A 13,676-nucleotide genomic window follows, 5' to 3' on the forward strand; every position below is an offset into this window, starting at 1 on the left:
ATGGCTCTCCCCGCTGCATCTCTCAGCACTCCCACGCCATGCAGGAGACTAGCCAGCGGCCCGCATCTCTGCACATTCAGATCAAATACTCTGCCATGGAATCACCTTGCGTACCAAAAGGGAGAACAAAAGGTAGGCTGAAGTGAGGAAGGATGTATCATTAAAACCTCAACTCTTCAAAAATAGTCTCAAAGCAGCAAAGGCTCTTGAATATGTTACTTTCTAAATGCAGGAATGACTTTCCAGTATATTCTTTGCAGAACCAAAAACACTCTACAGCAGGGGTGTCAAACTGATTTCACATTGTGGGCCACATATGGCCTCAGTAGGTGTCAAGTGGGCCGAGCCATTAAAATTATACCATACTCTGCTATAAATAACCAAAATAACATGTCTTTCCTTTGTTTTGGTCTAAAGAAGCACAATAACATTAGGAAAATTTACTGAGCATATCTTTTACAAAAACATTTCATGAAGCACCTTAGATTCCTTCGACAAATGTGCAATTGACTTTTATCATTCACATATATGCATTGCAACTGATCCCACTGATTGTACCAAGGCACAAAACTAGGAAAGTAATTGGTATTGAATAATATAGTAATGCAGTTTAAAATTAAACTAGATTTATAAAGAAAGGAATTTTTAAACCATTTATGTGCATATAAAATCTAAATTTAATCCCTGCCTACACCTTACAAACTACGCAGAGTGCGATTAAATGTCTAAAGAATAAAGTATTCACGTCCTTGATAGCATCTGAAAAATCCCCCCAAAATGGCTTCTTCAACAAAAATGGCTGACTTCCTGTTAATGTAGTTTGTGGGTCTTTGAGACTTTTTATGCATCCTATGACAACAGACACGGTGGCTGCCACAACACTCTCTCTTCTCGGCTTGTCAGTGTGCTTTGATTCAGTTCAGTTTGAATGTGTTTTAGCGTGTTTTTTCTTTCCTTTTTAACTCATTTACACCCTTTGACGTATAAATACGTCAATTTGCGCATAGCCGTTCCCTCCCCATGACGTATTAATACGTCAATCACGTGTTTTCATGGGGGAGGGTGCAAGAGAGTCCGATGCAACTTCTCACCACAGGATTAGGCTTGACGGCAATGTTAAATAGCAAAAAAATGGCCATCGGGTGGCAGTGGTGCAAAAATCAACCAGGATCACGCAGCAGAAGTAGTAGAAAGGGCGTACAGTGAAGGAGGGGCATATGTGGATAGTGGATTGGAACATTAGCAACTAGCAACGATGGAGAAAAGGAAATAACTAACTAAAAATGATTTTTTTTTTCGGTATAAAAGCGTCCTCGAAACAAAACAACAAAGGAGATGGTGTTTGTGTGGAAGAGAAAATGACGCTTCGGTCACTAATCGAAAGCGGCACCCGTCAAACGAACGTCGGCCTGCACAAACATGGCGTGCTACACGCGGCCCGCATAGCTCACGCCGAGTTTCGAGTTCATCTGATGAAGATGAACTTGCTCCACGTCAGCGATCATCGCTTGGCAGAGCATTTTGTGCCTCCCTGATGCCCCACGTCGCCCACAAATCGTCTCCCCGGCGACTTCCAGCGATGCCGGCAAAGAGGCTGCATTGTTTCGCATGGCCGACGCCGGGCACACGTCAGCGATTCGTTGGAATCGTCTCGTAAAGACGACGGCGAAAACAATGAATTCGAGAGCGATTTGGATCCCGATGTCGGACGAATGTGTGCCTTCGGACATAACGGAAAGCAGCTGAGAGTCCTCGCCAGAGCCGCTGGAACGAGGAGGTAACTGCTGACGAGCTTGCAAGTTCCCATTCAAAACTTCATCACTTCTTATGCCTCATCAGTCACTTTTATGTACCGCTACATTCCCCGCTATACTATGAAGTTGCCAGTAACACTAATCATTTATGTACAGTTGATGCGTCTCGTAGATGTGGATGAAAATATGCGCTGACTTGCATGTCGCCATAGGTTTAAAAAAAAAAACAGGACACATTTGGTCCGCTCAGCTCTGCTAAAACCACTAGTGTTAAATTCATATTCCATTTCATTTCAAATTGGATGCTGAGCAACGTGGAATGAATGGTGTAAATAGCAGTGTGCGAGCATGTATGTGTGTGTGTGAGAGATGTTGAAATGTAAGTGGAAAGCAACAATAAAAAAAATAGAAAAATAAAAGTGTGGTAATTGTACATACTTCTATACATTACAGATTGTCCAACCAGAAGCCAAAAGATGACGACTCCTCGCTTTGGTGGTGGAAAGAAAGGTAAATACAATTATTGTACCTCACTCTGCAGCAAGATATATTTGCAACTTTTTATGTTTCTATAATTTATAGGTCGTGCATCTGGACGTGGTGGAATGAATCGATGTGGTGACAAACTGGATGGAAGCCAAAAACCATCTTCTCCACAGCTGCACTTTTTTTCATAGTTCAATAGTTTTGTTGTGTGCAAATAAATTATTTTGCGACAAAAACATTATTTGTAATGTTCTTTTGTAGGAGGAACACATTATTGAGGTATTTGAGCTGCCACAAAAGCAAAAAATAGTGCAAAACTTGAAATGATGCTTGAAATGCATGCTTTTACAAAAAGCTCATTTTCTCTGGATTTCTGCAGAAAATCGGCATTTTCCATCAAACTTAGCAGTTTTCTAATGCTGATTGCCAACGAACGGAGAAAGCTAGAAAGAAACTTTTTTTTCTGCTGAAAGAAGAGAGTCTCACCTTTCTTTTGACAGGTTGCATGTATATATAGCCATAGGACAGAAAATTCTGTGGGCCTTGCAAATCAGTCGAAATTCAGTAAAATGTGAGGGATTGAGGGGGTTGCTCCAGTGAAAAGGGGTGGTATTCAATGAGTTAACAACAAAAAAAAAAAAGTTGACAGTGGAAGGCATACTCTCAAATTCTTCCAAAAAGAGCTTTGCTTTTATGGAGTTTAAATCCTATTGGCTCCCACCTTTTACAGCCTGAACCTACAGTATGTTAGCTTAGCCTGGCATTCCACCGGCTACAGAACTGGAGTCCTCGAGCGCCGTTATCATGCATGTTTTCCATCTCCCTGCTGCAACACACTTGTTTCAAATGATCAAGATCATTATCAGGCTCCTGCAGAGCTTGCTAATGAACTGATCATTTGAATCAGGTGTTTTGCAGCAGGGAGAGATGGAAGACATGCAGGATAATGGCCTGCGAGGACTGGAGTTTGACATGTATGGGCGATAGCCTGGACCTGTGCCAGCCTAGCCTGGCCTTCCATTGACAAGAGTTTGGACCTTTGTTAGCCTCAGCCTGGCCTTCCACCTGATACAGCCTGGATCTCTGTTCGCTTAGCCTGGCCTTTCAACGGTCACAGCGTGACCTCTGTGAGCCTCAGCTTTGCATTTCACCTGCTGCAGCCTGGGTTTCTGTTCGCGTCAGACTGACCTTCCCTCTGCTACAGCCTGGAACTCTGCTCGGCAGATTGTGTCACTATCCCAACATTATTCGACAGGTGAGTCTCAAGTGCAGTTGACAACTCTCCTTTTCTAGCTGTCAAATTTTAGATCAGCATCCAACGTGACACCTAGATGAGAGTGCATGAGGAACCGGGTTCTATTTTGGCATTCCTAGCGGTGCCCCAAAAAATCATCAACTTTGTCTTGTCATCACAACTGAAAAGGTTCAGAACAAGCTATACCTTTACGTCATCATTTAAGACAACTGTGGACAGCAGTGGGGTGAGATAATATCCATTACGCTGTTTTAGAGGCACATGCATTTAGGTAAAACTTCTTTAAATAAGTGTGTTGGGAAAGAATCTTTAGAACCTGAGTGCTTCAAGTGATCAAAGATCTCCTGTAAAGAGGATAGAGTCATCTGCTGAAGTTGGTTAAAAGCAGGAGGGCAGGTGATACGGACCGCAAGGCCAGAGCCTTTGTCGAAGATATCTCATTTAACAGGAAGTTAAGGAATTCTTCAACAAGGGACATACTAAAGTTGATGGCAGAAGCCAAAAAGTGTGCAGCAAGCAGCACACCTTTTCTGACTCAAGCACATGGGAGAATGTGTCACTTACCTTCATGAAATGTACTCTGGGTGGAGTGACCTTGAAATGAAGGTATTCCCTGACAAATCTCGTGGTACGTTTATTCTCTCAGAGACTTAAGCATCTGTTGTCTTCTGCGCTCTGGAAGCTTTACTAAAATCGAGCGCCTCTCGAAGGTGAAACATCATATTGCACCTTTTGAGTCATTTCACAACCATTGACAGCAGGTGATGACTGTCAGCAGCCGATTTGGCTGATTCATGCTGACATGCTGATGATGTGAGGGGGAACACCAAGCCCATATACACTCACCGACTGCTCCTGGTTTGTATCCCTAACACATAACAATGTTAGCCGAAAGTCGACCTTTTGTGATAATAATTGCGAAAAATAAGGATCGCGCCTGCAGACTTTTTTCTTCACATGTGAGGAGCCTTTCTATATGCTGATGGCACTTGGAGTTGAAGTATCAATCACATCCAATACAGTCATCGTCATAATGCGCTGTGTGCTCAAGATTCATTTTGCATTTGATGTGTCACGTGGGTATTGTGTTGCTTGGCAATCCGGTCAACTCTTAATTTGCACCGTCTACGAAGCGTTCAGTTATGAGTATGGTATTTTAATTAAATTGCTTTTATTGGATTCATTAAAAAGTGACTGGAACAATCCACGCTCTTGCAACGTATCCCGTTGATGAGCCGTGCACACGTCATTAGCGAAGACCAGTATGGCTTCCGTATCCATCACGCAAGTTACTTTCACCCTCAGGCTTCCCCAAATCATGCTTCTTTGGTGGTTGCGCACAAATTTCCAGCTTGCGCAAAGTGGATGGGAGAATTGCCACACCTTGAAAGTGAGCAAGACACACGCAAGCACAAAAATTGAGAATATGCCCCAATGAGAGTGCAAAGCCTCCAGACAAACAGACTGCTCGGCATTCAGGACAGAGTTCCATTTTTCAAAAGTTTTGTGGCGTTTTAGAAGGATGATCTAAGACAGATGCTTTGTTTTGGCCTCCTGCACAGTTGTATGATAATAATGTCAGCAACCCCGAAGCATTTGGAAAGACACGTGCAGTTTTTCCGAATTCCATTTTTGCTCAGTGCTGTGACACTTGCGTCTAAACCTGACAACGCCGCGCCACAGTGGCAGGTTTAACTTTCATTGGCAGCAGCAACCCCAGACAATCTCGGCGTCTGGTCAGAGAAAACCATATTATCAGCCATCTCGTTATCTCTGCATCCCGCGTCCTAGACGCGTAATTTTCCCGCGGGACACACAGTTCCAAATAATGTGCATTTTTGTGACGCAAGGAAATTTCTCAGTTAAAACAAACAAACAAACAAAAAATGACGGTACATCTTTTTTTTCCAGCAACGATTGCAGTTTGACAATCGCCACCATCGTTGTTTTGACCTCGCGTTAAGTAATCTCGCGTGACGAGATTTCCGTTCTCGCGAGACGAGATCGGCAGACGATTGCCAAGTTGTGTCACGTGTTGCGAACAAGTGTTGCGAGTTTATTGCGGAGATATCACAGAGGAAGCAGCTAAAGTTGGATATTTTTTTGCGATGATAAGTTGACTTTGAGAAAGCCTTGCAACATTGGAAGCAGAGTAAAGAGAGGAGAATTTATGAACTCAAAGACTGAACCATGGGATGAAATAAGAACCTAATTCTCGGCAAATCTTGTATGCCTGAATTATTTACATTTTTGCAGCATTTGTTGATGAGAAATAAACCTATAATCAATGTATATTTTTGTTGTTATCATATGCAATTGAATAAGTAGACCATTTCAGAATTCGGAATTTGGGACTCTCGAAATGCATAATGGGAATGCTTATTTTTCTGATAAGCGAGTCCCTGGGACTCGCAGGGCTCAAACTGTAAGATTATCACTGTATCATAAATCTCCAAGTTAATAACAGGTAAACTAAAAGATAAAACAAGATCCACATTCTGATGTGGGTCCGGGCAAAGACTGCACAAGATTAAGAGTAATTTGTCATTGATGTGTCAGGACTGGAGGAATCATGGTTATAACTCAACATGATTTAGGCCAGAATTTCAGAAAAGTCAGTGTTGAACATTTGTCGTATTTAGGCGGTAGATAGCCCACGGTGCAGAGTGCTGTGAGAGAGCGACAGAGCTCAAACAGAATTCGTTGAAAACTACTGAATGAAGGTGAGCGCTTCCGCGATATGGAGTGGATTTTAAAAACAGAGGCTATTCTCCATACGCGGCCTGACGCCAAACCAGCCTTCAGTCACATGAGCCATTGGTTTTGTTTACCCCGACGGCGTCACCGAAAAGTCAAAAATCGAGTAAAATTTGGCAATACCAGAAGAGAGTCGACAACTGGAGTGAAGTGACGCACACAGCACAAACTCACTCAGCGTGCCACGTCCACAAATAGCAATGTGAAAAACCATCCACATTACATGGCACAGACCAAAAAATGGCAGCAATATAGCACCGACCTCTCTTTAGGAGAATTGCTTGTCGTGTAAATTGACAAGTTTAAGGATATGAGGGCCTCAAAAAGTTTATTCAGTTGTCAGAAGTATGACGTATGCAACGCTACATTAAGCTTGCCCTTCGGTGCTGAGACCAACGCAGTCTTTCAAGCTGGCTGTGTCGCATGTACAAAAGGCATGTTTTAGGTCTTCAGCTATACTGGGATTGTGCTGCTCAAATATTGGAATTTACAAGTCGAGACAACAAAGCGAAAGATATCCTCCCCATTTGTGACTGATAATTAAGTTGCTTTAGACTTTCTTTGCATCTCCTTTGTGACCTTAGATTGTTTTTGGTGTTTGTTCTTTGCAAACGTTTCATCATCAGGTGCAAAATGCACCACATAAAGTAAAGCACTTTTTGGCCCCATGTGTGCGACTGACTCATTGCATCAAATGGAGTCGCCCCCCCCCCCCTCCCCCGTACACAGCGAATAAAATGCAGTGACTTTAGCTCCCTGTGGAATTGAACACCGTGTTAACATATGAGCTACACTGACTAATAAAGACAGAATCAATTTAGGCTTAACTCGTTTTTGTTCCAGGGGGCCAAGTCAGCATTATGGTTGCTCTCATAGGGCTGCTTGTAAATGTGAAACAATTGAATTGCATCTGCACTTCATCATATAATCACCAAACTGCACTACAAAATTTATATCAGTATAAAATGTATATCAGTATGCATTAGCAACAAGATGTGTCAAAAGGAGACTTTGAAATCATAAATGAATCTTAAATTTTCGGAAAGTTAAAAATGTGTCAAATGTGTTGGCATGTCGTTGTAACCGGCTTTCAGATATTCGCAATACGTATACAGTATTACGAGTCAAGTCAAGTCAAGTCAACTGTATTTATAGAGCACTTTCAAACAGCCATCGCTGCATACAAAGTGCTATACATGGAGCAATTTAACATGCGCAATAAACAGTAAGACAAATCGGTAATAAAGGCGGTAGAAAGCACCAAACAGTAAAACCAAGAACAAATCTAAGTCATGCTGAGTCGAATGCCAAAGAATACAAGTGAGTTTTGAGGAGGGTTTTGAAGATGGGCAGCGAGGAGGCTTGCCGAATGTTCAGTGGGAGGTCATTTCAGAGAGAGGGACCAGCAACAGAAAAGGCTCTATCCCCTCTGAGCCTGAGTTTAGTTCTTGCTACTTCTAATAATGTCTGGTCCACAGACCTGAGGTGCCGGGCAGGTGTGTAGGGGCGGATGAGCTCAGAGAGGTAAGGTGGCGCGAGATTATTCAGAGGTTTGAAAACAAATAGGAGGATCTTGAAAATAACTCTAAAATGTATGGGGAGCCAGTGAAGGGATGCCAGAGTAGGAGTTATGTGCTCCCTCTTACGAGTACCAGTCAAGAGGCGAGCAGCGGCATTCTGGACCAGCTGAAGGCGCTTAATGGAGGACTGGCGGACTCCAAAGTAAAGGGCATTGCAGTAATCGGGCCGGGATGTGACAAAGGCATGAATTACTGTCTCAAAGTGTTCATGTGAGAGGAGAGGTTTTATTTTGGCCAGCTGTCTAAGGTGAAAGAAGCTGGATTTAACAACGGCACCAATTTGCCGATCAAGTTTGAAATCACTGTCCAGTTTAAGTTTGAGACTGTTGACTTAAGATAAGGAGACAGGGGGCCCAAGTCTACAGGATGGGATGTACAAGGGCCACTGGGACCAAACAATATCACCTCTGTCTTCTTATCATTGAATTTCAAGAAATTGTTTGCCATCCACGTTTTGATTTCTTCCAGACAGGATAGGAGTGGCCTTAAGAAGGCGTCTTTCTTGCTCAGTGGGACATCGATCTGGCCGTCATCTGCATAGCAGTGTAAGGGAATACCATGTTTCCTTAAGATGGAACCCAATGGGAGCAGATACAGCGAGAACAGCAGAGGCCCCAGAATTGAGCCCTGTGGAACACCACATGACAGGGGAGCAGTGCGTGACTCAGAGCAGTAAAGGCTGACACAAAAGGTTCTGTCAGCTAAATAGGACCTAAACCACTCAAGAGCACTGCCGCCAATGCCCACCAAGTGCTGCAAACGAGTCAGCAGAATACTGTGATCCACTGTATCAAATGCTGCAGTGAAGTCCAATAAAACTAGACACACGTGGTCTCCAGCGTCATTTGCCAGGAGGATGTCATTCGAAACGCGTAACAGGGCTGACTCCGTGCTATGCATCGTCTTGAAACCTGACTGGAAGACCTCCAAGATGTTACGTTCATCCAAGAAAAATTTCAACTGTATGTGCACCACTTTTTCCAGAATTTTGGAAATGAAAGGCAGTTTGGAAATGGGCCTGAAACTTGACAGCACATCTGGATCAAGACCAGGTTTCTTGATCAAGGGTTGGACCACAGCATGTTTAAACTGTTGGGGAACTATACCAGAAGAGAGGCTGCTGTTGATGATATCCAAGACCGATGTGCCAACACTCGGGAGAACCTCCTGAAAGAAGTGCAGGGGAAGAGAGTCGCAAGGGGAGCCAGATGGCTTCGTCTGGCAAACTACATCCTCCAAAAGTGTCAAGGACACAGTTTCAAAAGAATTTAGCACAGCTGAACATGGACAGAGGGGTCAGATGCGGTATTTGAGACCGGAGTCCTAGCTGTAGAGACCTTATCAATGAAAAACTGAAGGAATCTGTTGCACATCTCGGGTGAAGAATTCGGATTCTTCAAGGGCAGAGGAGGGTTTGAGTACAGAATCTATCGTTTTAAATAGTGCGCCTGGGTTGTGACGGTTAGCTTGATTAAGGTCCGACAGATATTCTCTTTTGGCCTCTTTTACTGTGAGCTGGTAGTTACGCCAGCCGTCTTTCCAAATTTGATAAGAGACATGCATTTTGTCTTTTTTCCACTTGCGTTCGGCTTTGCGACACCCCTGCCTAGCTGCGCGGGTAATGTCGTTAAACCATGGCTCGGGTTTAGGTTTTGGGAGCACAGTTTTTGAAGGAGCCACCAAATCCAGGATGGCACGGCATGTTGAGTTCCTCTGTGTTAGACGAGGGTACGCAAAGGTTATTAAAGGCATCAGAGAAACGACTAGCAGTGCGAGGGTTAAAAATTTGGCGTTTACAACTAGGAGCGGCAGATTTCACAGCACCATGCGATAAGACTACGTCAAATAAAACTGCCATGTGATCAGAAATCCCATTTTCAAGGACTTCCAGATTTGACACCGGTAGACCATAAGCAAGGACAAGGTCTAAAATATGTCCTTGTTCATGTGTCGGGCTGGTCACATACTGCACGAAATTAAAAGAGTCGATAAGTCTTAAGAAGTCCTTTGTAGTGGTTTATCCGGACAGCACACATGGATATTAAAATCCCCCATTAGGAGGATATGATCATATCTCAGCCTTATTTCCGCAAGAAAGGTTGAAAAGTCGCTTAAAAAGTCTTTGTTGTATTTAGGAGGACGGTAAATGACAGCACAGAGCACCGGGAAAACACGACCGACTTCAAAGAAGGTTGCTTCAAAGCTGGTGGCCGATGTGGTGAATGTGCACCGTTTACATTTGAAATTGTTCTTAAAGATACTCACCGTTCCTCCACCGCGGCCTGATGTCCTCGGGGTATCGAGGAAACCACAGTCAGGTGGCAACAATTCAAGCAAAGCGTTGTACTCACCAGTACCTGCCCAAGTCTCCGTCAGACACAGGAAATCCAAGTCATTGGAAAGGAAATACTCCCTCAGAATATGGGTCTTGTTCATCAGCGACCGGGCGTTTAACAACGCGATCCTTGTGGGAGTAGCAACGGGAGGGATTGCCTCTTCCGATCACCGAGCCCGGGGGAATTCCCTCAAAAGCTTTCGCTGGATTCCTCCCAGAGAAAGGCGTGGAGGGTGGAAATGCCGTGGCGCGGTGGGAGAGCCAACGACTGTAAGCAAGCACGAGGCGACGGGGTCGAGGGCACACCACGCCGGAGCGATCGAAGTGTGTCTCAGATCCCGTTTTAGCTTCACGAGCTGACCGCTACGTTTGCCGCGGCGGCGGCGACGGCGGCGGCGCTTCTGTGAAGGGGGCGAGCGAACGCGGAAGAGATTAGCCGGCAGGTTAGCCAAAAACGGAGGTAGCGTCTTTTCACCACCGTCTTGCCAAAACGCGGCCGAATCTCCGACGTGTTGTTGAATCAATAACAACGATCGGCGATCATAAACCAACCGAGACGCTGTTAGGGAGGTAACAAGCATTGCGAAAAGTAAAAAAAACCCCGAAATGGCAGGAGCGTCGCCCAACACACTGGCGCACAGGCTTTTTTTTTTCAATGAAAAGTCATGAGAAGAGGAAACTTGCCATAATATCAATCTAAACCAGTGCTTCTCAATTATTTTCTTTCATGCCCCCCCAAGGAAGAAGAAAACATCTCGCCCCCGCCCCCCGCACAGCTATAAATAGTATCATTTGTCAATACAATTGTTATAAGTACACCTTTGCATAACACTGTATCCTTATTAACGTATAAAAAGAATAAAAAAAAGAAAGAAATATGGACCAACTTTATGGACCAACTTACAACAAAGAATAGCTTTAGTAACTGGAACAGAAAAGATTTAAAGTGCATCTGAAATTAAAAAATAACATTAAATCCTTATTTAACAAATATTTTTTGACTGACTAATCACCAACATTACCTCAGGAGCACAATATTAAAAAAAAACTTTAACCAGCCAAACAAAAATACAGTATATAAAAGAATTGGTGCTTTTTTTTTTTAATCAAAGATGATGTCTGGATTAATCAATGAGCATGTTTTGTAATGCATAGCTTTTCGAAGCGAGGTTTGAAGCAGGACACAGCAACTCTCGGCTCCTGCTCAATGGGACCTGTATTTTAGTTTCCTGAAGTAGCAGTCACAAAGCGGCATAATTGTTGGCAATATTCGGCACGTTTTCGCTGAAAAAAACCCCAAGCAGCTTATCAGCGTGATTGGGGTGTAATGTCTTTAAGTGACGCCTTAATTTATTTGGCTTCATGCTGTCCGCTACCAAAATCTTTAGACAAAGTAAGCACATCAATCTTACCTCGTCTGCCACCGCAGGCACATTGAAGCCAAGCTCTATATACGCCTCATATTTCCTTCCTGAGAATGCTCTGCGCAAACCCTGCCAATGAGAGCGCCAACGCCCCCTCACGTAGTGGAGGTGCAACTGCAAGTTATTTTAGGACAGTAAAAAAAATAAAAAGCATGTTCCTCGAGGTCAAACGCGCCCCCCCTGACGGAGCCTCGCGCCCCCCCCCCCCCGGGGGATGCGCCCCACTATTTGAGAAACACTGATCTAAACAAATACCGGGAGGCATTATATTCGGAGGCAATTGAAAGTGAAACTCGAACCCTGACTTGAAATAAATGAGAAGGCCCACATCTGGCTTGGAATACGACTTTGAAACCCGAAGCCACTGCTGTCAAACTCTGGTCCTCGAGGGCCCCTATCCTGCATTTCACACCTGTGCGCCTAACCTGTGTTTGATACCCTAATTGCATACCCTGGCCTTTTTTTTGGAAACCCTAAAATTGATTTGTAACCCTACTTTGTAACCCCAACCTATGTTTGAAACCCTAATTTAACTGGGAATACCCACTGTATATCTTAGCACACACTTCTGACACCAAATATACTTAGCATCTAATGCCTTAAATGTTTTTATGTGAGAACGCACTTCTAATTCCAATAGTTGTCATATAATGTCTTAACGTGGATAGGAGCAATCCTGAAACAACTGGTGCCTCGTCGTTACAAGCACAGGGTCCGTTTTGAGCCCACACTTCTATACCAATATAATTATTATTTGAATTCCTCAGTGGCCTCGTGAGTTAGCTGAATAACAGGATTAGACTGGGCTTTCATGGAGAAAATGTGATTGAAATAGGAAGCAATTCCCATGAGCGTGCGTCGTCGTCTTGAAGATCGCATTTGTCCAACACCCCCCACTGCCTCCACCATTGATTTTAGAAGATAATTATCTCGACGACAAGGCCAAGGTCATTCTACGAGCATATAGGAAGAAGCCAGGCCTGCTCCATTAGCAATTTTTGAGCTTTAAAATGGGTTTGCGTGTTCAAATCTGTTTAATCAACAAATCATTCAGATTTCATCCGTAGCGGGTACATTTAGCGATGGACGATGAGTAGTTCATAAATATTCACATTCAAAAGCGGCCCATTTTAAAACATCAAGCTATCATTTCCCTGATGACGCCTTCCATAGTCATTTTAGGTAGCATAATATACAACCTTTTCTTTTCGATGAGACATTGCTGGTGAATGAGACACTTTTTTCATAAACTCTGTCATGACCCTGAACCCCCCACCTTTCATAACCAGTTCCCACTTGTAAGGATAGACGGTTTTCAGCGCAGTTTTGATGGAGGCCGAGTCGTACGTCACCTCCAACCTCTTCTTAATTTGTCGAGATGTATCAATCATTTCATTTTCCCAAGGACCTTTGCTTGAAACCCTAATTCAAAACTGTAGCTTGAAACCTTGCTTTAAAAACTCATCTAAAACCGTATCCCTAATTTTAAAGCCAAAGTTTTTGTGATCATTTATAGACCAGATTAATTTCATCTTGCATAGAATTGACAGTAGATCGTGCAATACAGTATACATCACAATAAGTTACAACACCATTGTTTAAAACCGTAATCCTGACTTGAAACCTTAATTTAAAACCCTTCTTTAGAGCCCTTACATTTGCTCAACCAAGTCATGGTTGAAACCTTGGCTTGAAACCCAAATTTGAAACCCCACTTTCACAATGTAGCCCTGACTAGAAGCCCTATTTAAACCCATGAACCCAGAACTAAAAGCCTCAGACTTGTTACCAATCCTAAACTTGGCATAAATTCTCAATTCAAAGTTCGAGCTTGAAACTTTAATGCTGACTGGAAACCCTAATTTAATATATAAACTGTGGGTTGAAGCCCTAAACCCGGCTTGTAACCAAAACTTGTAATCCTATCTTTTGACCAGAACCAATGTTTGAACCCTTGTGTGAAAACGTAACAATGATTGAAACCCTAACCCTTGTTTGGAGCCCTAAGCCTGTTTTTGAAACCTACTTTTAAATCCTTACCCCGGTGTGAAACCATGTTTCCAAACCCCTTTTTTGAATTCCGGA

At 43.4% G+C, this 13,676-nt stretch overlaps 1 long non-coding RNA gene across 1 annotated transcript; it reads left to right on the forward strand.

The window, feature by feature from the left end:
• The first annotated feature begins 1,705 nt into the window (after positions 1-1,705).
• On the forward strand, positions 1,706-2,419 carry LOC147208573 (uncharacterized). The gene is made up of 3 exons (XR_015100311.1): positions 1,706-1,777; positions 2,208-2,264; positions 2,337-2,419. It is a non-coding gene; the product is annotated as an uncharacterized LOC147208573 (long non-coding RNA).
• Positions 2,420-13,676: the final 11,257 nt, after the last annotated feature.

This window comes from Hippocampus guttulatus, chromosome 2 (assembly GCF_054856545.1).
Source record: "Hippocampus guttulatus isolate MCC_2025c chromosome 2, RoL_Hgut_1.0, whole genome shotgun sequence".
Classification (NCBI taxonomy): domain Eukaryota; kingdom Metazoa; phylum Chordata; class Actinopteri; order Syngnathiformes; family Syngnathidae; genus Hippocampus; species Hippocampus guttulatus.